Raw genomic sequence first — 26,195 nt, 5'->3', positions numbered from 1 at the left:
CTGGGTACCCATGAAACAGGAGGGAAGGGGGCAGGGCACAACCTTTGAAAGAATGACACAGCCCAAGGACATGACATAAACTGATTAGAACCAAATGGGTCCAAGATGGCAGACTAGTCAACTTCCACTAGACCTTGAGCCTCAGTATATGCTCACTGTAACACCCACAGGTGCCATGACACACCCACAGGTGCCATGACAGTTCCAAGACTGACAGTAAGGATCAAAAAGTGGGTGGTGGCCCAATTCCTGGAAATCCCCGCCCCTTCCTGAAATAGCTGGAATACTCCTCCCACTCATTAGCCTATGAAATTACCCACCTCTATAAAAACTGACAACCCCATACCCTGGTGCCTTTCTCACCTTCTGAGATGGCCCACACTCTGTCTGTGGAGTGTGTTTCTCTCTAAATAAATCCACTTCTTACCTATCACTTTGTCTCTCACTGAATTCTTTCTGTGATGAGACATCAAGAACCTGAGCTTCATTAAGTCCTGAAACCAGGTGTGTGATCTCAGTTGGAAGACTGTGGGTTTTGGCTGGGTTGGAGTCCTGGCCATGTGGGTTTGAGTCCCAATCTGAAGTACATGGTGTCACCCATGGCCCAGCCAAGTTGACACATAAAATTAGCCATTACACGTAGTTATCCAGCCTAAGATTACAGATCTCACTCATCTTTTGCTCCAGCTACAAAAGAATATTCCCCATACCTGCCCTGTATTTTCCAACTTCTATTCCTTTGCTCATGCAGTGCCTTCCACCTCTAATACCCTTCCCTTTCCCTCAGTTCCATTTATTGAAATCCTATATTTCCTTCACAAGTAGCTTTATACCACCTACTCCTGAAAGCGCTGTCACGTTCTAGCAGAAAATCTAAGATAATTTCCACAACCTCTGTATCCTTGGGTTTCCTCTTCTGTAAACTAGGGATAATGATTCCTAACACAGTAAAGATTGCATGAGCTAATACACATAAGGCAGTCAGAACAGTGCCTATCACGAGCATTGATGGTTTTTTATTATTATTCTCTACCCGTTCCCCCATTCCCTACTAGGAACGTGTGAATAATAATAATAATGGTGAATGAAAATTTAGCAGTTATCTTCAAGGTAAAGTGCTTTGAAAACAGACATCTACACGTAAAATTTACTTCTGTTCTCCCCTTTCATTTGTATCTCAGTGGTCTTGAACATCCAATGGTTATAAGATTTACTGTCCAGGGCTGTAAACACAAAACAACGTCTGCTCTCACAAGCATTAAAGGATGTTGAAGGATAATTGTGACTATATGTGATTTTTGTCTCATGCACTGATTCCACGTAGAATCTAAACAGTGACTCTACTTTGTGTGTTTGGTTTTAACCACTAAATCCTTTCTCCTGGGGTTTACTGAGGAAGCCCTGGGGGGAGAGTGGTCAGCAAAATGTTTGCCCTAGGCATGGCTGAGATGCTCTTAGTTTTCTCACTCTGCCTTTACTTTCACTGGTTGGTCATAGTGCCAATGCCTAGGGGTTTAGAGCTCTCAGAATCGCTCTGATTCCAACCCTTCAAGGGCTGTCTTCTGGCTGAATTACTAGCTGTTTAGCAACTGTATTTCAACAGCTTGTAAGCCTTTCACTATTGTGGGGAAATGTAAACGAGGGACTCTGAGCCCACAAGGGGCAAATGCTTAGTCAAGTGGGTGTCACCCAGGCATGAAGACTACAGAGATGCAAATGACCAACCTGAGACAAAGAGCACCTATTTGTGCCTGGATGTCACCTTCAGGCAGAGAGACTTCAATGGGGAAAATGGCCCAGAGGACCCTTGGTACAGAGTCAAAAGGAGAAGAGAGGAGGTGAGCACTGTCCTTGGAAATGATAGTGGAGATTATAAGCCCCCAACATGCTCTTGTTTACTACATTTGGGGAGCTGTGAGGAAGCCTAGACCAGTGGAGAATAAAAACTTTGTAAGAGTTCAATATCTGTGTTATTTTCCCATATTTGCATCTTGTTTTCTCTCTGGCTGTGCTGCTGGGAACAGCGGTTAGATGCGTGGACTCGGCTTTAAGGAGAGCCAAGAGAGGTAGCTGGAGCGGCTGCTTCCCTCCTCATCAGGCTTGAATGGGGAAGAAAAGGGCCTTAAGAACCCTGGGACCTGCGAGAAGACGCTACTTCCAAGCAGTATGAAGTTCTGGGTGAGTTGCTTCAACAACCATTGCAATATTCGACTTAAAATGCCTATCCCCTTGATTCCTATATCCCATATTAAACTTGTTTTTGTATACAAGTGTATGATGTCCCCCTTAGACTCTAAGCTCATGGAGGGTGCGAGACATCCTTAGTTATGCTGTCACTGCCAGGCTCTGTCTATCACAGGGTGTTGCCTGCAGAAGGCACAGTCTTTAGCTATTGCTATATAACAAACCACCCCAAAACTTAGCAGCTTGGAACAAGAGTGATGTATTATTTCTCATGGTTCTGCCATTTGGGCTGTGTTTGGTGGAGCAGTTCATGCTACATGGCATTGGCAGGGTCACTAGTTAGGCTGCAATCTGCTGTGCTGGAAGGTCCTAGAAGGCCTTGCTCACATGTCTGGCTCTCAGGTGCTCCTCCACCTGGCCTCTATCTGTCCATTCAGTAGTATAACCACAGCTTCTTTATACCATGGTGGTGGCTTCCAAGAATAAAAGTGGAAATGGAAGCTGCCAGGCCTCTTAACGGCTACACTCAAAACAGATATAATGTCACTTCCACCATGCTCTGTTGGTCAAAGCAAGTTATAAGGCCAGCCCAGATTCAAGGGAGGGGAATTAAGCTCTGCTTCTTGATGTGGGAGGGACATGCTTATCTAGGGAGGGGAAAACTGTGGTGGCTATCTCTGGAGATTCCCACAGGCACTTGGTCAGTATTTGTTGAATTTGCTTTCCAATGTGAGGACTGGTGAGTGTGACATCATGAAGGGAAGCTTATATTTTTCTCCTTTTCATGCATCACTATTTTTTGTCTCATAAGCCAACAGGTTAGACCAGTGCTATCCAAAAGAAATATAATGTGACTCACAAATGTAAGTCACATATGCAATTTTTAATTTTCTAATAACTCCATTTAAAAAGTAATGGGTGAATTTAATATTATATTTTATTTAATCTAATATATCTAAAATATATCATTTCAGCATGTTCTCAATCAAAAATGAATAATGAAATAGTCTACATTCTTTAAAAAATTTTTTTACTAAATTTCAAAATTTGATGTGGATTTTACACTTACAGCACATCTCAGTTTGGACGAGTGCCTAAGAGCCACATACGGTGGCTACACTATTGGACAGCTCAGAGCAAAACAATTTATTAATTTTCCTTATATCTAAAATAAGAGTGATAGGGACTTCCCTCATGGTTCAGTGGTTGGGAGCCTGTGCTTCCACCGCAAGGGGCACAGGTTCAATCCTTGTTCAGGGAACTAAGATCCTGCATGCCGCACAGTGGGGCTAAATAAATAAATAAAAGTATAAAAAAATTAAATTAAATTAAAAAATAATAAGGGTGATAAAACAGAACAGGCAAGCAGTATAATGCATTTTTTTCAGTGCTATTGTGAGTGTAAAATGAGAAAGAATACATTACACACTCAGCAAGTATCTTGCATGCAATAAGAGCTCATTAAATGTTTGTCTGAGAATTTTGGGCTGTTATAAAAAATGTGCCATAGACTGGGTGGCTTATAAACAAAGCTGGGAAGTCCGAGATCTGCACTGGCAGATTCAGTGTCTGGTGAGGGCCTACTTTCTGGTCCACAGATGGCTGTCTTTTGCTGTGTCCTCACATGGTGGAAGGAGGTGAGGCTGCTCTCTGGGGTCTCTTCCATGTGGGAATTAATCCCATTCATGAGACCCCCAACCCCCAACCCCATGACCTAGTCACCTCCCAAAGTCCCCACCTCCTAATACCATTACATTGGAGATTAGGTTTCAACACATGAATTTTAGGGGACATAAACATTCGGTCTAACTTTGGTCCCTCTTCATTGTTTATGGGTATTTCATTGCGGGACTGGAGACCCTCTCAAGCTTGCTCAAGTAAGGCTACATGTTCCTTGAGCTGGAGAGCATTTATTATTTGCTTTTATCTGGTGCTCTTAACCAGGTTTCTTGTTTTTCTCATTTCTCAACTTTTCTTGAAATTTCTTTTCTCTCTGCATATCTGCTGTGTTTTCTTCTCCCCACTGACCAGCTTCTTTTGTCTACTCATAGTTCATCATAGCTTCCCCAGCCTTTCTTGCTATGACATGATCTTTTGATAAACTGTCACCGACTAATAACTGGTTTGGGTTTTCCATGTTTCCCAACAAATTCCCAAGAGGTAATCTGATTGGCCTGGTTCATCTTTTCATGCCAGTTCATGTCTTACCTTACCTGAGAAATGCCTGCCTTGGGTTCAGGTGCCCATCCTTGGCCTATTCAGCTGTGGGGAGGGATGCACCTTCTTATAGTACTCAATGTGGCCACCGGGAAATCAGGGGCTGTGAGTGGGGAAGTTTCCCTTAGAGGAGATGTGGGCAGACAGGCACTGAATGATATCACAATACACTGTTTCTCTCTCTGTCACTGGGATTTTCCAGTTGAGCGCATCAGTCTGACCCCGACAGAAGGAAAGTTTCTTCCCTTTACTTGCTACTTCCCTTTCCTCTGGGATAGACTCTCTTAACAACAATGCATATAATTGGAGACTGCAGGAACCCTGCTTGCCGAGGAAGTCTGGTTAGGCGCGAGGCAGTGCTCAACCGGTGGGAGGGGATGCAGATAGTCTTCCTTCTGTAGTTCTTGACAAACCCATTCTTGGCTCAGTACTCACCACAACAGGTTGATCTAAGTGCTTACTTTGCCAGCATCGCCAGAAATCAGTGTTTTTCTAAGTGGAATTTGTTGTGTCACCCTGTTGCACTAGAATCAGCTGGGAATGCTCACGAAAAATGCAAATTCCTAGTCCCAACTGCAGACCTATGAGTGAGAAGCCCAGGGAGTGCGGTCAAGAATCCGCATGTTTACAAGCTCCGTAGATAAGTCTAATGCACAGTGAGTCTGAGAAGCATTGCACTAAGCTACCCTATGAACCTCGTCTATTTCAGACTATTCTGTTCCATTAGATTTCATGAAAATCCCTTAGAACACCTGATATGCAGAACCTACATTTCTTTTCTAGAACTTTCCAGGTAGTCTAAGGTCCATCCAAGTATCCTCAAAGGCAGATATAAATAAGCATGCAGGTCCTGGCCACCATCCACTCTGACCCGAAACCCTGGATTCAAACAGGGAGCACCCAAACTTTGCCTCTGACTTGACATTTCCCATGGGATGGCAAAGGGATTTCCCTGGTAGCTCTTGTGTGATAAATAAGCACAAATCTCAAGACACCACCCTGGACAGAGGCCCTCTTGGCTGGCAGCCGGAGTCACAGCTCAGTGGGATAAGCCCAAAGAAGCCCCAGGTGGGTGGAAATCAGTGCATGTGGGGCAGCCTCTCTGCAGAATCACAATGGAGCCACGGTTTGCACTAGAGTCAGACAATGACTCCGATTCAAGGGACCAGGTGCCAAGGCCGAAGGGTGCTCTGGGTAAAAGGGAGGACCTGGGCCCCTTTCCTGGCTCAGTCTCTGCCTGGAAATGATTCCACTTTGTTTTTAATCCTATTTGTCTTTCTTTCATATTTCTAGGAGCGCCAATAAATGGCCATCCATTTCTTCCAGGGTAATCACATCTTTTTCGCATTTGACCCCCCAAAATTTAGACACTTACTACCTCAGCCTGTCTATGCTGTATATGAGCAAGAGGTATGCATTCTCCAGATTCTGGAGAAAATGAAGTAATCGCCTTAACAATGAGTCAGGAATGACATTCGGCCTCTCTCAGCAGTCAACAGCAAGTTCTTTCGCAATGCCTCACTGCCTGCCACGTATCACAGATTTCCAGCTCCAGTCACTCCAGATATTTTCATTTGTACTCCAGGACAGAAACCACCATTTGACTTGTGAGCATTTAGTGGATTATGTGCTTCATAATCCATTTCCTTTCCCCTAAGCATCTATTTGTAACACTAAGAGGTCTTCAAAGTAGGCGAAATGTACGAATATGGTTCCTATTTGGTGCCTGCTTATTCACTGAACAGAAAACTTACTATCCTCTTCCTTTCCAGCCTGGAACTGGATGCATTATACTTGTCTCCAGCCTTTTCCTGAATGGGCTCATCTCTCACTCTAAAGAGATGATCAAAGAGACAAAAATTAACACAGACCTGTGAAAATCTATTATTTTATACAAGAGAAGGAGAAAAATGGCCCAATATTCTGGAATCAAATGTAGATTTCTCGCCCTCTGATGTAGATTTTTTTGTATGATATCAAAATACTCTTAGAAACTCTTCGCCTTGTGTTTTTAGTAGCTACTACTGAAATTCTCCTACTAAACAGGAACAGGACGTACTGAAAATACAATCAGCCAAACAAGAAGAGACTTTGTGGAATTTAAAGTGCAGTACCATTCGGCATCTATGTTGGGCATAGAAAAATAATAAATATGACACTGTAGAAAACTATATTAATGAAAGGATAAACTGAAGAAACTATACTAGAGAACAGAAAAAATATATATGTAAATGAGAGATAAAGAATAGCTAGTATAGAAAACAGGTCCCAGGATCTATCTTATTAATTCTACTGAGAAAGGAAAGCTGAAGCAATAATAAGCGAAAATATTCTTGACTTTACAAACAAAATCAACCTAACTGAGTGTATATTCAGTGCGTTTTATCCAAAATATTAACAGGTACAAAAATATTGGCAATTAAAAAAATTTAAAACAGAAGGAATTATCTTAAAAAACGGAAGAGGCTATTGACAGAAGAAAACAAAAGAATGACCCTCCTAGGTCTTCCCATCACAATGAATGCCAAAAGGTCATGAAGAAATGTCTACAGAGATATGTAGAGAGAAGGTTATTATCTACAAATTCAGAAAAAATTGTTATCTGTGACAACAATAGAAAGATGTTCTCAGAAATGCAAGAACTATGAAAATGTACATTTCATCACTCCTCCTGAAGGTTCCTGAGAATGTCCACCAGAAAATCATGAGGGGAGTCCAAAGTAAGATCTTAGGACAAGAAGGAGGAAAGAACTGGAAATAAGTACTGAAACCAGTTACACGTGCATACACACACACAAGTACCCTGGGTTTTTTATTTGTGGCCACACCACACGACTTGTGGGATCTGTTCCCTGACCAGGGACTGAGTCCAGACCAAGGCAGGGAAAGCCTGGAATCTTAATCACTAGGCCACCATGGAACTCCCAGAGGAAAGGATGATTGTAGTTTTGTTTTGTTTTGTTTTTCCACACACACAATTATTATCAATGTGCTTATGGGAGCTTGAATATAAAAAGTAAACTGAATGGATAATTATATTTTTAATTGTTCAGTTAAGGGACTTCCCTTGTGGTCCAGTGGTTAAGACTATGCACTCCTTGGGGCTTCCCTGGTGGCGCAGTGGTTGAAAGTCCGCCTGCCGATGCAGGGGACATGGGTTCGTGCCCCGGACTGGGAGGATTCCACATGCCACGGAGTGGCTGGGCCCGTGAGCCATGGCCACTGAACCTGTGCGTCCAGAGCCTGTGCTCTGCAACGGGAGGGGCCACAACAGTGAGAGGTCTGCGTACCACAAAAAAAAAAAAAAAAGACTATGCACTCCCAATGCAGGGGGCCCAGGTTCAATCCCTGGTCAGGGAACTAGATCCCACATGCCACAACTAAGAGCCCGCATGCCGCAACTAAAGATCCCACATGCCGCAACTAAAGATCCCACGTGCCGCAACTAAAGATCCCACGTGCCGCAACTAAGACCTGGCGCAGCCAAATAAATAAGTAAATATTAAAACCAATTATTCAGTTAAAATTATTGGAAATGTGGAAAAATAGACGAGAAAGAAAGAACACTTGGTTCCTCATTCCATGTAAAGAGGAGTAAAAAAATTAAATGTTTACTTTTAAATAAAATAATAAATATGCTCTTCTGGTTGTCTGTTATCAACTTGTCGTCATTCTGCATGGCTGCAGAGAAGCCAGGAACTACCTTTCCTAGAATCACCTTCCCTGAATGGTTCTGGGTTAGATTTTGCCCAGGAGAGATGCTCTTGAGAAGTCTGGAAGGAGAGGTCTTTGTGACCACAAAAGTGGGTAGTCCTGTGACTTCACAGGGGCTTCCCAGTGAGTCCCAAGAATCACCTGCTTTAGACCTTCAGGCTCAGATCTTGGTATGGATTCACTGACCTTCCCAGCCCTGCTCTTCCAAAGTTGTGCCAGCCCTAGTTCCTGTTTTAAACTTTTCATTCCTGGAATACCTAGACAGTGGTTTTCCTGACTGAAGCCTAGTGATACATTTGACTTTAAGAATTACTTCATAATTTAGTCACCACTCAAATTTAAAGCAGGAAATCTAATTTCCAAATCATTGCAGAAGATAAAAGCAAACAAAATACTCTCCCTATAGCAAAAAACAGAATAGAAAGTAAACAGAAAACGTAAGGCATAAAGCAAGATGTCAGAAGTAACACCAGGCATAACAGTTATGCCAACAAACATTAACACTTTTAAACCCCTTTAAAAATAGGCAAAGATTCAGCTTGGAGCAAAAACAACAAAGCGATTCAATGACTGCTTACCAAAGATGACTTAAAATTCTACTAAAAGATTGAAAATAAAAGGATGGGGTATGGACATGTCATGTAAACGTAAACAAAAAGAAATCAAAAAGAATTTAATGTAACAAAGATTAAACAGGATAATTAGAATTTTTAAAACGTTTAGACACCTAGTTACATTCTCATTGTAAAAAGTCCAAACAATATAGAATTAAATAGAGGTAAAGGTAAGCACTGCTAACATTTTGCTGCTTATCCTTTTAGTCTTCTATCATTTATTGATTATCTATCATCTATGTTATATTGACTCTAAGATGTATCTATTTTTTAAAGTTCCATTATTTCCTGTACATCCAAGAAAGGAAAACACTATGAGTTAAATTATGACATGCTAGCAACTGTGAGATGCATCCCAATTTTAGATATTAAAAAATATTTGAATCTTAACAATGGATTTATTTCTAATGTATTTTTATAAGAATTGACTTACTTTATATAAGGGTTTTCTTATTTGTCTATCTATCTATAATATTATCTTCTGTCATTTTATTTCTTTTCCTAATGATATGACTTGGTAGATTATTCTATTTCACGTCATAACTATCTACCCCAATAAAAATGCTACATGGTGTTTCATAACTTGCATGTATCATCATTTATTAGTTCTTTTCTTTAAATGTTAAACTTAATATTTAGGTTATTTCCATTATTTTTTGCAATGACAAAATGCTGCAATGATCACTTTACACATTCTTATGGAGCACCTGTGTGCCGTTTTTCTAGAATAGATAACTTGCTCTCTCAAGTATAAGCACCTTTAAAACTCTGGTAGAACTAGCAGATTGTCCTCCACCAAGACCATACCAGTTTATTGTCCCATTAATACTTGCTTCCTCATCAAAATGGATATTGTTATCATTATATACATTTTTGCTGATTTGGTAAGTTGTTTTCATCTCCACTTTCTTGATTACCAGAGAGGTTGATTAACTTATCATGTTTATTGCTCATCACATTTCTTCTGTGAATTGCCTTTTTATATCCTTTGCTCATTTTTCCATTGGAGTGTTTTTTTCTTCTTGATTTGTGGATTTCCTTAGTGTTGAGGATAATAGTTTGTCGACCCATTATGTAAACTGCAAATATTTTCTCCCCCTGTGCTGCTATTTTTACTTTATTATGATGAAATCTGTTATCTGGAATATCAAATAGATATAATCAATTATGTCAATCTTTTCCTTCACAGATTTTAGGGTTTGTATCCTGATTAAAAAACACTTAATTCCAAATCATTTAAAGTCTTCTCCTATATGTTCTCCCAATAAAGAAATGTATTATTTCACTTAAGATGTCCAGAAGTAAGGTGGATTTAGGCTGGTATGGTCAGTGGCCCAATGACATTTTCCTGAACTTGACTTCTTTTCATTCCATTGTCGATACTGGCTTTATTTCAGGCTGCCAACAAGATGGCTAGAGCAGGTGCAGATTTCATATGCAGAATTCACAGCAAATCCAGAGGAACAAAAGGGATTGTGTTTTCCTGTTTCTCTTCCCTTTTCTTTTCCTTTTTTTTTTGGCCGCGTAGCTTGTGGGATCTTAGTTCCCCAAACAGGGATTGAACCTGGGCCCTCAGCAGTGAAAGCATAGAGTCCTAACCACTGGACCGCCAGGGAATTCCCATGTTTCTCTTCCTTGGAAACATGAAAATCTTTTCCCAAAGTTTCAAAATACTTCCCCTCATGTCTTGGCCCAGGGAAACGTGGTGACTGTGAATACCTTAGATTAATCCTTTGGGGTGCACAGCTGGTGGGGGTGGTCAAGCACAATGATCACCACGAACTCTTTGTGAAATTTTTCATGTCTGACTCTTTACCTGAAATTACTTTGCGCGTGGTGCTAGGTAAAGACCACCCCCTTAATGAATATCTAATTATTTGCTTAATGAATATCTAATTATTTTAATACCAGTTATTGACTAAGTCATGGTTTTGTTATTAAAAATGCCACTTTTAACACACGTGCACATATACACACGGGCACACATGTGTGGGTCTCTGGACTTGCTTCTCTTCTGGGTCACTATATGTTTATTTCTACACCAAAGTCATCAACTCCGTTGTGTTTTGCTATGTGGGAAGACAGCCCCACCCACTTCTGATTTTGTGCTTTCCAAAAATTTTTGTTATTTTCAGATGATTTCTTGGACATTACTGAGTCAGCTTGTAAGGGTAAAAGAATAACCCTTCTGTAGTTTTGAATAGGATTACATTAAATACCTATTGTTTAGGAAAAGAATCACCATCTTCACAATACTGAACCTCCCAATCTAGGATTATTTGGGTCATTTTTTATAGCTCTCAGAGAGATTTATTGTTTTCTTCATATTAAGCCATACACATTTGTTACTGGGTATGTTAGTCTGTTCAGGCTGCCATAACAAAATACCACAGACTGGGTGGCTTAACAACAGAAATTTACTTCTCACAGTTCTGGAGGCTGAAAAGTCCATGATCAAGGTGCTGGACGATTTGGTCTCTGTGAGAATTCTCTTCCTGGCTTGCAGACAGCTGCCTTTTTGCTTTGTCCTCACGTGATTGAGGGTGGGGAGAGAGAAATCTTCCTCTTCTTATAAGGTCACATCCTATTGGATTAGGGCACCACCCTTATGACTTCATTTTACCTTAATTACCTTCTAAAGACCCTGTTTCTAGATAGAGTCACACTGGGGGTTAGGGGTTCCACGTATAAATTGTGAGGGGCGCAAGGGGCACAGTTCAGTCCGTAGCATTAGACTTGTTATTGGGATTTCATAGTATCTGAAGATAGTATGAACAGAGAAAGAACTGTTCAGCAGAGCAGAGTCAAGAGGAGACATAGGGGGGCTTCCCTGGTGGCGTAGTGGGTTAAGAATCCGACTGCCAATGCAGGGGACACGGGTTCAAGCCCTGGTCCAGGAAGATCACACGTGCCTCAGAGCAGCTAAGCCCGTGCACCACAACTACTGAGCCTACGCTCTAGAGCCCGTGAGCCACAACTGCTGAGCCCGTGTGCCACAACTACTGAAGCCCGCGCACCTAGAGCCCGTGTTCCACAACAAGAGAAGCCACCGCAATGAGAAGCCTGTGCACTGCAATGAAGAGTAGCCCCAGCTCGCCGCAACCAGAGAAAAGCCTGCACGCAGCAACGAAGACCCAACGCAGCCAAAAATAAAACAAATTTAAAAAAAAAAAAAAAGAGGAGACATGGGGAAGAATAAAAGTTGATCTCTGCCTGTACTCAATTGAGTTCAGCTTATTCAATAAAGGTTTCACTATAGATTTACTACCCAACGTATATTCCCACCTGCAGAGTTCCTATTTTCCCATACCCTTGCCATCACTATCATTTCTAAAATCCTTGCACAAATGACGAAAACTTGTAACTTATTTATATCTGCTTTGCCCTGACTGAATAGTGAGGGTATCTCTCATATGTTACTCTCCATTCAATTTTTCTCTTTCTGTGCCTTACTTGTTTATGCCTTTTCCCATTTCTCTATTGGGTTGCAGTCTTTTCCTTTTTAATTTGTAGGCTTTCTTTATGTTTGGGATACAGATACTTTGTAACATGTGCAAACATTTCTCCCATCATGTGGCTTACCTTTTCATATTTTAAAAATGTGTCTTTTGATGTACCAAAGCTCTTCATTTTAATATAGTCATGTTTATAACTCTTTTCCTCATGGTAGGTCTTGTCAAAAAATTCTTCCCTACCCCAAGGACATAAAGATATAATATAAGGATATAACATATATTTTGTTAATAGGTTTAAAGGTTTGTGTTTTACATTTGTGTCTTTAATCCTCCTAGGAATTACTTTGGATAAAGGGTGAAGTAGGAGTCTGATTTCATTTTTGTCCACTTAGAAATCCAATTGCCCCCAAACCACTTAGAGACTATTCTTCCTTTCTGCACTTGGGTTTTTTTTTTTTGTTTTTTTTTTGCGATACGCGGGCTTCTCACTGTTGTGGCCTCTCCCGTTGCAGAGCACAGGCTCCGGATGCGCAGGCTCAGCGGCCATGGCTCACGGGCCCAGCCACTCCGCGGCATGTGGGATCTTCCCGGACCAGGGCACGAACCCGTGTCCCCTGCATCGGCAGGTGGACTCTCAACCACTGCGCCACCAGAGAAGCCCCTGCACTTGGGTTTTTAAAAAATAATTAATTAATTAATTTTTTTCGGCTGCACCTTGCAGCCTGTGGGATCTTAGTTCCCTGACCAGGGACTGAACCTGTGCCCCCTGCAGTGGAAGCACAGAGTCTTAACCACTGAACTGCCAGGAAAGTCCCCACGCTTGGTTGTTATATCTCCTCTGCTGTATTATACTAGGTTTCCTGTCATTTGTGTTTTCGTTTCCAGGTTTTCTAGTCTGTTTTTCCAATCTATTGGTCTCTTCCTGCTTCTAGGGCAACTCGCCCAATAACATGGAAGGCTGTGCATGCACACACACGTGTGTGTGTGTGTGTGTGTCTGATAGAGATGGGTGGGGTTTGATCCCGGGGTAGAGTTTCAGGTCTGAAAGGTTTTCTTGGCTATCAGAAGGCTGCCCACTTTTTAAGAATACTTATGGTAAGGGCCACACGTGCCAAGAACTGGGGAGCAAAGCAACAGGCATACTCCATAAACTGCAGGAATTTCAGGAATGCTGTAGCTCCAATGTCATAAACATCTTGGTTTGCAACATCCAGATGTCTTGCAAGGAAGTGACGGGAGCAAGTCAAACTCAACCTTCCTGTGCTCTGTACTCGGGAATATAACCACAGTTACCTCACGATGGTCCAAGCAAGTTGAGACTGAGGGTAAGGGAAGATGTCCTCCTAATTCTGTGACATGATGTGCTGATGGGTGGTGAAACTGTATATGATTTCCCCTCTCCTTTCAGCTCTTCTGAATTTTCTAAATTTTCTATAGTACACGTGTTGCTTTTGTTTATGTATCTATTAGGAATATGTTCAGCTGCAAAAATAGAATATTTGACTAACAGTGGTTTAAAAAAAATAGGGATTTATTTGTCTCAAAAATAAGAAGTCAGGACTTCCCTGGTGGTGCAGTGGTTAGGCATCCACCTGTCAATGCAGGTGGCATGGGTTCAAGCCCTGGTCCGGGAACATCCCACATGCCACGGAGCAGCTAAACCTGTGCACCACAACTACTGAGCCTGCGTGCCACAACTACTGAAGCCTGTGTGCCTAGAGCCCGTGCTCCGCAATAAGAGAAGTCATCACAATGAGAAGCCCACGCACCGCAACGAAGAGTAGACCCCGCTCACCACAACTAGAGAAAGCCTGCACAGAGCAACAAAGACCCAATGCAGCCAAAAATAAATAAATAAATAAATGTATTAAAAAAAAGAAAGAAAAAAAAGAAAAAGAAGTCATTGGGCTGAGCCAGTGTCACAATGCTGTCAGAGACACACTTTCTGTTTTAGATGTAGGCTTTCATCCTCATGACTGTAACCTCATCATCACAAGATGGCTGTTGTTCCTCTAGGATTCATGCTCATGTTCAAGGAAAAAAGAAAAAGGAAAAGGAAGGAGGAACCAGTAACACCTTTACTAGGAAAACAGAAGCTTTTCCAGAACTCCATCATAATAGTCTGCTGATGTCTTATTGGTCATAACTACCCCTAAGTGCAAGGGAGTCTGAGAAGGTGACAATTTCTAAAAGGGTACAATGTTGCATGGAACATACTAAAGAAGCGCTGGCAAAGGATGGACCACAGGCCTGATGCCTGTTTCTATAAACAGAGTTTATTAAACACAGCCACACTCATTCATTTACATATTGTCTATGGCTGCTTTTGCTACAACAGTAGAATTGAGTAGGTGCAACAGACCATACGGCCTCAAAGTTAAAAATGTTTATCATCTTGCCCTTTACAGAAAAAGTTCGTGGACCCCTATCTAAGGGAGAGGGGAAAAGGATAGCTGTTGGGAGGCAACTAGTAAGTAAGAAAAAAGAAAGATCCAGCATTATGTAGGCAGCCAGTAGCCCTTGAGGAATGACGGTCATCGTGAAGAAGGCAAGTTGTCTTAATGTACACAGCCCACAGAAAAGGATAGATGTTTAAAAAAGAAAACAAAAACCTAAGTTAGAATGGAACTCACTGGAACAAATACATTTTTAGACAGTTTCCAGGCCCTGCTGGGCACCAGCCTTGATGCCTGAAGGGCAATAGTTTAATCCTCTAACCCTATTATTTTTTCATCATTTTCTGCTCATTAGCACAGAGGAGAAATCTCTTCAGGTTTCCTAAGTCCCTTCTTAGGCTCTTTAAAAGGAAAGCATTAAGGTGAGCAGGCTGTGTGAAGTAATCTCCTTTCTGTCCTCACCCTCCAATGAAAGGGAAATGTAACACTGCCTTGTAAGTTACACTGAAAGGAAATAGTTCTCATTGTATCTGAAAAAAATGTGTGGTGGTAGCTGAGAAAGAGACCACAGGATCCTGGGGAATGTGTCCTCTGAGCTTCTGTACAAAGCCCAGTGGACACTGGTATTTCGCTGAGGTTCCTTATAACGATCTCGCTGTACAAACAGATCATTTTACTCCTTTGAGTTACCTTGACTGTGAAAGATCAGCCCAAGTAAACTGGCAAATGAATAGTGCTGATCTTCCTTGATCCTAAGTAAGAAAAATAAACCCATCTCAGGACAAAGATGACCCCAAATTCTCATGACAATCTCTGGTTGACCTTGACTCAGCGATGAGGCATAATATGAGAATGGGGCAATCCACTTCCAGAGCGCCATGGCTCAGGTTTTTTCTGCAGAGACCAACTGTCTGCAGTAACTATCATGGCAGCTGCTCACAACCTACATTCCCGATGCCTAAGGTAGTGTTTTAAGACTGAGGCCAACCACGGCCCCTTGGCTTATAAGGAATCCACCTTCCCCATGGCTGCTAGAGGGATCTATTCTCAAATGCAAATCTGATGAGGGATGTTGGCGAATGCACTGGGATCAACCAACTGTTGATGTCTGGAGCATTTGTATGCAGATGAATCCTGAGTCTGTGTTTGAGCTGAGTGTCACAGATCTGAGAGGTCTGTATGAATGGGGAAGGGAGAAGTGGTGTCACAAATACAGGTATTCACTGTGACTGCCCAGAGTACAGCCTTAACTTCCCTGTTGTATGGCTCCTGCCAACCTCTCCAGGCCCCTCCTGCTCCAAATTTACCAAAACCTCCTTCAAGGTCAGTTCAACCCTAACCTTCCCTGTCACACCTTTTCTAATTTATTCAGGCTTCCACCTCTGTATTCCAAAAGCACCAAATATATATCTCAACAATCCCATGTTGACGAAATGATCTGTTTTGCCTTCTGGTTCACCTACCAAACCGTAAGCTTTTAAGAGAAGCTACGTAAACTCTGTCTCTAGCACAACTCTTGGCACATAGTAGGCACTGAATAAAGTTTTGCTGTTTTGCCCAAATTCCCTTCACAGGCAGATGGAGACTGTGGGTTTTGCATAGGGCAAGGATAAAAGCAAGGAAATCTTCACAGCAGAGAGTCTGTATGAGCTGAGTTTTGAAGGGCAAGGAGTGATTAGCTGGATGAAATAGGAGAATGAGCTTACTGGGAAGAGAAAGCAATGTTAGCAAATGCACAAAGGCATGAAACAGCGTGATATGTCCAGGAAATTGCAAGGAGCTCCATCAAGAAGGAGCAAAGGGAGCAGGAACTGGTCTTAGCCAGATAAAGAAGGGCCTTGTGAGCTAAACCAAAGACACCAAGCCTCATCTTAAAGCTGAAGAGAACCACTGAAAGTCTGTAAGCAGGAGAGCAACAGGGTGATATCTGAATTTAAGAAAGGTCACTCTTGTTGCAGAGTAGATGATGGCTTCATGAAGGAAAGGTTGGAGGCAAGAATCATTTCTATTGCAACAATCCAGTGGAGAAAAACTGAACTGTCATATCTTTGATAACCTTGATATATCAATTCCATGCCAAAGAAGATATCCTAAGAAAATAATCAGAGGCACAGAGAGATTTATGTACAAAAATTTTCTGCATCATCATTTATAATGGCAAATTTTAAAGAATAATTGTAAGTTCTATTTATGGGGGATGGTTAAATAAATTACGGTACATGTATCATACTTTGAAAACATGTTCTAGATCTGTGCCATTCAGTATGGTAGCTGCTAGCCACATGTGACTATTGAACACTTGACATGTGGCTAGTCTGAATTGAGATGAGGTATAGATATGAAAAAAACTGGAGTTTTGAAGACTTGGAATTAAAAAAAGAACTTAAAATATCCCCTTGGCAATTTTTTATGTTGGTTATATGTTGAAATGATAACATTTTGAACATGTTGGGTTAAATAAAGTATATTAATAATTTGACCTGATTTTTCTTTTTTTAACATAGCTATTAGAATATTTGAAATTAATATATAGCTTACAGTATATATCTATGGGACAACAATAGTCTTGATAAAAGTTACAAGATGGGGAAAAGTAGGTTTCAGGCAATATCATGTGACAGGATGTTTTTATGGTTTAATATTACGTGCAAACCAACTTGCAAACTTGTAATGGGGCAAACTGACATCATGGGCCTCCTGATGAGATGTACCAAAAAGAACACAACATCACTCAGGAAGTATTCCTGCCTAAAATATATGGTCCGAATCTAATCAGGAGGAAACACCAGACAAACTCAAACTGAGGGACAGTCTAGCCTGTACTCTCCAAATATATCAACATCATAAAAGACAAAGAAAAGCTGAGAAAGGATCCTAGATCAAAGGAATTTAACAATCAAATGCCACATTTTCAAAAATGCTCTAAAGGACGTTACTGGGACATTTGGCAAAATCTGAATATGGACATAAAATCATATTGACTCCATGTTACATTTCCTGAGTTTGATCATTGTGCTGTGGTTAAGAGAATGTCCTTGTTCACAGAAAATGTACACTGAAAAGTATTTAGAAGTAAAGGATCACAGTGTCTGTAACTTATTCTCAAATGTTTCAGCAAAAGTTATTGTAGGTATATATCTATGTATGTATATACAGAGAAAGCAAAAAGGAATTCATTGAACTCTTTTCGCATCTTTTCCATAAATTTTAAAATATTTTGAGTAAAATGTTAAAAAAAAATTTAAGTATAAATTTTTTGAAAAGCATATGAGAGGCAGCAGTGTAGAAAGTGCCAGCTGATTCTCATTTTTAAATAGTAGCACCCTTAGAAGATCCAGGTAAGAGGGGCTCCTGCCCTGCACCTTGCAGTTTAGAGGGCCATATCCTACCCCTCTCTGGCTGCGCCCCTCCCAACAGGACAAGAAGGCTGCAGGGCCAAAGGGATGTACCCTCAGGGCCCATCAATCCCATTCTAGAGCATTCTACAAGTTCCCAGAACTTGGAATTCCCTGCCATATAATGCAGAGCCCACTTCCAGACCTGTGTGTGCCTGTTGCCTGGGTCCATCTTCCTAAGAATGGACCATGCTGTCGCGGTGTACATCCCTGAGTGACAGATGTTTGCAGGGCGCACTGCATGAAGCTAGGATGTGCGGGCCGGGTAACCATATGCATTCAGGGGACAGCCCTTGCACTGCAGGATGGAGCCAGGAGTGGGAAGAGAAGGGAGCAGGCTGCAGGGTGGGAGCCAGAGGCCCCTTCTCCCCACACCACCTGTTCAGGGTGGAACTCCAAGGAGTCTGAGAAGTCCAAATTCAGATCTGGCCTTGTAGGTCATTATGAAGTTTGATATGTCTAAGTCAGATGATAAAATGCATTTTATATACAGTTTGCCAGCCTGATGCATAACTTTCAAGTATTTAGACATATGGTACGCAGACTTCCGTTTGTGCTCTTTCCCCAGGTCCTGCAATGGTGGGAGTGTGATGAGGGATAGGAAGCCGAGAGGAGCCTGCCTGCATAGACCTGGCACTACCACCGCCTCCTGTTCCTCATTCAAAAAGGTAGGGGGGACTCCCCAAACAATGGGAAAACCAGACCCTGTAATGATTTGGGAGGATTGACGGGAACCTGGCCTGAATACATGGGGAGACTGAGATAACTCAGAAGAGCCTGCAGGCCTTTGACCAGCAAGCCCCAAGGAAAAAAACATTTTCCAAGAAAAACTCTCACAGGTGAGGACAGAGCACTTTCAGTTTGGCAAGGATCTACTCTCCAGGCCCTGAAAGGTGCACATTATCTGGAAACTCTTGTCTCCAGTCCTTCAAGCTTTACCTATTATCCCAAAGGGGGTTGGAGGTGGGACCACAAGCCCAGAGTCCAGGGCTGTACAGGCAGCCTCCTTAGAGCCTTAGAAGTGCTGGGTACTGAGCTCACCCATGGCCCAAGGAAAGCCTCAAGGGGGCAGCCCTGAGATGCTAGAAAGGCCCAGGCTGGGGGTTCTGACTGCCTCCACCCTGGGCACTGACGCACACTGGCAGTATCACCGTCAGGAAGGATCACAAATCCCTGGATCTGACACTTCTTACTCTTCACATGGCTGGCTCCTGACTACACAGGGCTCAGCTCAAAACCATCCTGAGAGCCTTCACTGAGCACCCAGCTAATGCCACAACCTGCGACCCCAGAGCCACCCCAGTCGTGCCTTCTTCTCCCTCTGTTACGGTCTTCACAGCACTTACCACTCCTGAAAGTATCTTGTTCATTTATTTGTTCCCTTATTTATTATCAGACTCCCTTCTTTTATACTAGAACTTTTATGAGAGCAGGGAATTTTACCTGTCTTATATATCACTATAGCTTTAATCTAATACCAGACAGAGAGCAGACATTCAATAAACATTTGTTTAAAAATGCATACCAGGCCTTCCCTGGTGGCGCAGTGGTTGAGAGTCCGCCTGCTGATGCAGGGTACACGGGTTCGTGCCCCGGTCCGGGAGGATCCCACGTGCCACGGAGCGGCTGGACCCGTGAGCCATAGCCGCTGGGCCTGCGCATCCGGAGCCTGTGCTTCGCAACGGGAGGGGCCGCGGTGGTGAAAGGCCCGCGTACCGCAAAAAAAAAAAAAAAAAAAAAAAAAAAGCATACCAGTAAGCCAGGCTGTTTCCAGCTTTCCTTCTAAAGTTTCTTTCTGTAGGGGGCATAAACAGCAAGCCCAAAAGGGCCATGAAACATAGGCCCAAACAGCTGACCCAGCAAGGGTCAGCACACCAAAAATTAATATGAAATATTTTTTATTCTAAAAGGTCAGTGTATTTAGTTTTCTGTTGTTGTATATCAAATGACCAGAAATTCAGTGGCTTAAAACAACACAAATTTTTTATCTCATAGTTTCCGCTGGTCAGGAAGCTTGCATGTTTTAGCAGCTTCTCTGCTCAGAGTCTCATAATGAAATGAAGGTGCCAGCTGGCTGTGTCCTCACTCAGAGACTTAACTGGGGAAACATATATTCCCCAGCTCCCCCTGTTGATGACAGAATTCAGTTCCTTGTGGTTGTAGGACTGAGGTCCCTGCTGTCTTGCTAGCTATAGAACAGCGACTGCTTTTAGCTGCTAGAAACCACTCTTGGCTCCTTGCCATGTGGCCCTCTCCACCTCAGCAATGAAGACCCTCCCCACACATGGAATCCCTCTCATGCTTTAAATCTCTCTGACTTCCCCTTCTGCACCCAGCCAGAGAAAATGCTTTGCTTTTAAAGGGTTCAAGTGATTATATCAGGCCCACCCAGATAATCTCCTTAAGGTCAACTGGTCATATAACCCAAACCCAGGAGGAAAATTTTTCATATTCACAGTTTTGGGGATTATTCAGAACACATACACCAAGGTCAGGAAATCTCGAGGACATCTTAGAATTATGGCTACCACAGTCAAATTTATTTGTCTATTTCATTGTATATTTGTTTTGAAAAATATGTTTATTTAAATTTGTATGTAAATTTATAACATACATATTTATAATATAGATTGTTTATTATACTATACTATATAGTATAGTATATAATTATATATTATGTATAGTTATATAATAATATATGATATATCAAAATAATAACAGAATATATTGTTATATATTGTAAACATATATTTATAATACAAATATTAATGTATATATAAAATATGTATATAACAATATATATGTATATAATTTGTATAAAACAATATTTAAATAAAATTGACTGGCTAGGAAAACGTAAGATGGCTCTTCTGTGGCATTACGTGCCCTCTGGCCACCACCGCATATCCAATTTGGAAATCCCAGGTGGAAGGGGTCTATCACAGGGATGCCATAACATCACATAAGGCAAAGCATGAGAGAGAAAGGAGACCAGAATGTAGTGGGTGGTCCATCTACTTTTGCTGAAGTTAAGTCAAAAGCCCTAGGTCCCATCACTTGAGGGTGCCCCAGTCGTGGGCAGATGGTGGCAGGAAGCTGGGGCATGGTGCAGGCTTGGGGAGAGAGCCACGGCTGCTATGTGGGTAGGGGAAGCAATCAGAACTTCTGACTTGGAGTCTGACAGAGACGAGCTTTAATCCTGTCTCTCCCACTCGCCAGTTTTGTATCCTTGGGTGATTCATTTAATTTGTGTTTGAGTTTTGGCTTCTCCATCTTAAAATGGGGACAATTAGACTTACTATGGTTTGCTGTATCAAACAGAATAATGCTTGGAGCAGTTCTCAGTCCAAGCCTCAGATTAGGGTAGGTATTCTGTAAATGTTTGTGGATTCCAAATCTGGAATTTTCCCACTGAGCTAAGCCTTTACATTAGGGCATTATGTCTCCATGGAGCTTCTATCACAAGGCAGATGTGTACCTAGAAGGGGTAAGACCTTACCTTGGCTCTGTGCTTGGCACCTGCTAGACAAAGAGAAAACACTTTGGCCCTGAGCAGTCAGCCTTGGTGAGGGGAAGCGGGTCTTGACAGAGAGCTGGTGGCAGAGGAGGTGGCCCCCAGGCCAGGGACACCTGGGGATTGCAGGAGCATGTAGGAAAGCCCAGATCAAGGGTGGCCACTCCTGGGGCTCAGAACTTAGTGGGCAAATCCAGCAGTCCCTGGGAATCCCTGAAGCAGTGGGAACTCTTTACACCCATCCTTCCCAAGAGGGAGTGGGGTTGAGCCCCCAGGCCAGTAGCACACTCCCCAACCCTAACTGTCCAGTCACTGCACTCTGACAGCCTTCCTTCCTCCCTTGCCCTAATTCCCTCCCCACCCACTCCCAATCTATCTGTCATCCTAGCAGATTTCCACTCTGACCTACAAATTCAATGACCCTCCTTTGAGGAGCTCTCACAACACTTGTAAATAACTGTAACCTAAAGTGATCTATTTTTTCCATAGGTACACGTGCACAGTGCCATCATAGCAGCCTGGGGTGGAAGGGAATTGGAGACGGGAGGCGCTGTCTGGAAGGGACTCCAGGGGCTCTTGAGGGCTGGGTGGAGTTGCATAGCTGTAGAAGGGGGAGGAATTCTAGAGGGAGCAGGGGCTGTCCACAAACATCTTGGTTCTCCTTCCGGACACATGATACAATTTCATCTCTCTACTACTGCTTTCGAACTAGGCAGGGAGAAGGGGCGGGGGAGAGAGAGAGAGAGAGAGAGAGAGAGAGTGGGGAAAAAAAGAGTGTGAGGTGTGAGGGTGCAGGGGGCAGGGAGGAGGAAATGTGAGAAGAGAAAAATATTTAGAAGTTTTTTCTCAATCTTCTTTATCGGCTGTGAAGAAAGAAAATATTTGTGAGGAATGTGGTTCTGGTGATGTGAACAAGTAGCCTAGGGGGTGTGTGTGTGTGTGAGACAGAGAGAGAGAGAGACAGACAGAGACAGAGACAGAGAGAGACAGAGAGAGACAGAGATAGGGACAGAGAGTCTTAAAAGTGGGTCAAGCCAGAATCAGGCTGACTAGCAGGTAGCCAGGAATCTCTTTGTACTGAGACAAGTCAGGCATTTGTCCTGCCCAGGCCACTGAGGGCACCAATGCAAGCACTGTGTCTAGGCATTGTGGCCCAAGCTGCATATGTTGTTTAACCACATCCACCTGATGAAAGTCCAAGCCAGAAACAGGAAGGATTTACAAGGTGCCCACTCTCCCACTACAGAGGCATTTGCTGTTGAGTTATGAAGCCAATGGGGTCAAGACTCCTTAGAGTCACAGAATGTATTACACCTTCTTCTAAGCACTCTGGATCCCATCAGTGCCACTGGACACCTCTGAGGTGAGAAAGTGACTCAGAAAGAGGAAAGGACCACCCCCTGCCAAAACTGTGCCAGGAATTAGTGCCCAACAGGAATCCTAAGAAACTAATCCTAGGATTTGGAATCAGGAACAGATCCCAGGTAGAGCAACTGCCCCAATACCTTGCTTACTTGCATGTGTTCTGACCTGAATAGCACCAACTATAATTAACCATGCTGATTGTACCCAGCCTTAGCAAATCAACCAATTAAGTCATGGGTGATTAGCTGTAGAACAAAACAAAACAAAGAATCCCAGGCTTGCAAATTCTTTAGCTCCTTGTTGTAGCTTTTCCTCTCACAGTTGTCTGGCCTGCATTTTGCCTTGCCCAACCTAGAGAGGAGACTTGTGGGTGATCTGGACACCAAGAGGAGAAAGAGGAAAGGGAGGTGGAAGAGAGTGAGAAGAAAAGGTGTGGCCAAATGCTATGTTTCCAAACAAATTATCCAGTGCTGCGTAAGTTGCAAAGAAACCAAGAGCCTCCATTCAGCATAAAAGTGAAAAAAGGGAAGGAAGGAAAGTCTGCCTCTGAGACACTTGGAGGGGCTTGTGATTTTCTCTGATACTTACCATTCTGCACTGAACTTGAAGCATTCTGGGTCCTTGACAACAGGGGGAGGAGGGGAAGGGAGTAGACCCAGACTGGGCAGAGATTGTAAGGTAAAGAGCACAGCCAAAAAAGTGACCTTCCCTCTGGACTGCCAGGGAATTCCCGGAAAGTTACTAAAAAGAAAGGAGCTGGGTTGCCAGCTCTGGACATTGAGGGCTCTCTGGAGCCTGCAGAGGAAGGATTAGGGGCCATGTTCTGTATAATGGTGGAAGCCATCTTTGGCTCCAACTCCAAAAAGGAAGTGACCCTTCCCAATTAAAGAGGGGTAAACCTCCTTTCCAGTGCCATTATGTGTCCCACAGTCCACAGAGAGAATATTATGTGTCTCTCAATCCACAGAGAGAAGAGACCCAAGGCCAGCAGAGAGCTAGCAAGAGGCAATATCCCACAGCTGTCCTGGAACAAGCAACCATCAAGAATACTACGTTTCTGAGGCATGAGCTGGCCGAGCATGTGCTCCAAAGTGAGGGAGTCAAGAACGGTGAGGGGAACATAAGAGAGGGCGAACCCTCCTCCTCCCATGCAGCCTCAGGGTACCCGAGCAACAAGCAGCTGGGTCCCCTCATCTTCCTCCTGCAGGTCCAAGTCATGTAGAATCCTAACCCAGACAAGACATGGGTTACTGGCCTTGGCCTCCTTGTCCAAGATCCTGTGACTTGGTGATACTTTGACCCCATCCTGAGTACCTCTCTTCTCTTCCTGACATCTCGCATACCTGCCTCTAGTTCTGACACCAATTCCGATGTGTGGTTTTTTTCCCATACCACCAAGCAATTAACTCAATTCTGACACTATCTACCTAGAGATAGCATCAGATTCTACAGGTTAAGGGCTCAGTCCTACAAGACTGCAGCCTCCCTTGCCACTTCAGATGCCAGTCACAAGTCCAGGTTCACCTGTGCTTCTGACCAACCAGCTACATACTGGAGGTTCCAACGACATCCTTCTTGGGTTCCATTAATTTTCTAGAGTGGATCACAGAACTACCAGTTTATTATAAAAGGATATAACTCAGGAACAGCCAGATGGAAGAGATGCTTAGGGCAAGGTATGTGGGTAAAGCGGTATAAAGCTTCCACGCTCTCTGAGTGTACCACTCTCCAGAAATGAACATGCGTTCGCCAACCTGGAAGCTCTCCCAACTCAGTCCTTTTGGGTTTTTACAGATGCTTCATCACATAGGCATGAGTGATTAAATTATTGACCATTGGTGATTGATTCAACTTCCAGCCCCTCTTTACTACCAGGACATCAGCGGGTGGAAGATCCAACTCTTCCATCACTTGGTTGGTTCTCTTGGCAACCAGCCCCATCCTTAGGTGCTTTCCAAAAGTTGCCTTATTAACATAACAAAGACACCTTGATTGCTCTCAGACTTAGTAAATTCCAAGGGTTTTAGGAGCTCTGTGCAAGGAATGGGGCAAAAACCAAATATACTTAATCATGATACCACACTGCCTCAAAGCACTTCTCTCTCCTTTGGCTGCCATGTGGTAGCAGTCCACAAGACTGAGCTTCATGTGCTTCCCTCCCAAAGCCTTAGATCAATTACAGTACCTGGTACTCCACCCCCACCCTAAATCCCAGACCCCGCATGTACTCACCCACCCCCTTCTGATGACTGGGTCCTGATTTCCTGCCTCTCTAGGGTTCAGCCACTACCTGAATCCCCATTGCTCTTTATCTCCCATGGCCGAGATGCTGACCATTCCTGCAATGCTGTGTCTGAGCACAGAATCTCACTTCCAGGAAGAGAAAGGACCCCTCAGGCTCAAGTTTATCCAGGAGGTTGTTCCTCTGCTTTGCCTATTCTGGAACCAGAAACTTGCTTCTAAGACTCAGGTAGAGGCTTCCAGTTTTAGCATTCATATTTGACAACATACAACGTTGAAAACAAGACTTGAAACATCACGAAGATAACACTGCTATTTCTGAGAATGACCAGGCCCATGTTCTCCAAGGAGGATCACATGCAAGAAATATAAAGGACATAGAGTGGCCGGGGGTCCTCATTTCACTGGGAGCTGATAGACGTGTGAACTTTGGCCTCATCTTGGGACATCCTCCCAGTGAATTCTGATGTAATGAGGGGACCCTACACCCAGTTTTCATCTTAACTCTATCTCCCTCTGGGCCTGCCTGGGTCTCAGGGTCTGGATAATATATATATATATATATATATATATATATTTTTTTTTTTTTTTTTCTTCAGTACGCGGCCCTCTCACTGTTGTGGGATCTTCCTGGACCAGGGCACGAACCCGCATCCCCTGCATCGGCAGGCGGACTCTCAACCACTGCGCCACCAGGGAAGCCCTGGATAATATATTTTGAGGGTACATTCATCCATCTATTCATTGATTCATTCATTCAGTATATAATTCCTGTGACCTACTATATATGAGACCCTACCCTGGGGCTTGCAGCTTCCACAGAATGATAGCATTACACAGTGGTTATGAGTGTAGACTAATGCCTGGGTTCAAGTTCTGGAATTCGTACTCATGAGCTATATGATTTTGACCTAATTATTAATTTTCTGAGCCTCAATTTCCTCCTGAGTAGAAAGGAAACATGATAGTACCTAATTTGTGGAGTTTTATTATGCTTGACATATAGTAACTGCTTGATATCTATTAGTTATTATTTTATTTTATGCTGATCCCACTTGGGTTACCAGCCACTCCTCCCATAAAATAAAGAAATCTATAAT

General features: G+C 42.9%; 1 long non-coding RNA gene across 2 annotated transcripts; it reads left to right on the top strand.

Annotated features, from left to right (window-relative positions):
* Window positions 1-334: 334 nt before the first annotated feature.
* Window positions 335-26,195, top strand: LOC109552261 (uncharacterized). Of its 2 annotated transcripts, XR_002179070.3 has the most exons (5): window positions 335-1,838; window positions 2,025-2,178; window positions 18,544-18,643; window positions 23,822-23,963; window positions 25,695-26,195. It is a non-coding gene; the product is annotated as an uncharacterized lncRNA (long non-coding RNA). The 2 variants fall into 2 exon arrangements; XR_002179069.3 differs by lacking the exons at window positions 18,544-18,643; window positions 23,822-23,963; window positions 25,695-26,195 and adding an exon at window positions 5,695-9,320 and having other exon boundaries at window positions 337-1,838.

This window comes from Tursiops truncatus, chromosome 8 (assembly GCF_011762595.2).
Source record: "Tursiops truncatus isolate mTurTru1 chromosome 8, mTurTru1.mat.Y, whole genome shotgun sequence".
Classification (NCBI taxonomy): Eukaryota; Metazoa; Chordata; class Mammalia; order Artiodactyla; family Delphinidae; genus Tursiops; species Tursiops truncatus.
This window is presented reverse-complemented; position numbering and strand designations above follow the sequence as displayed.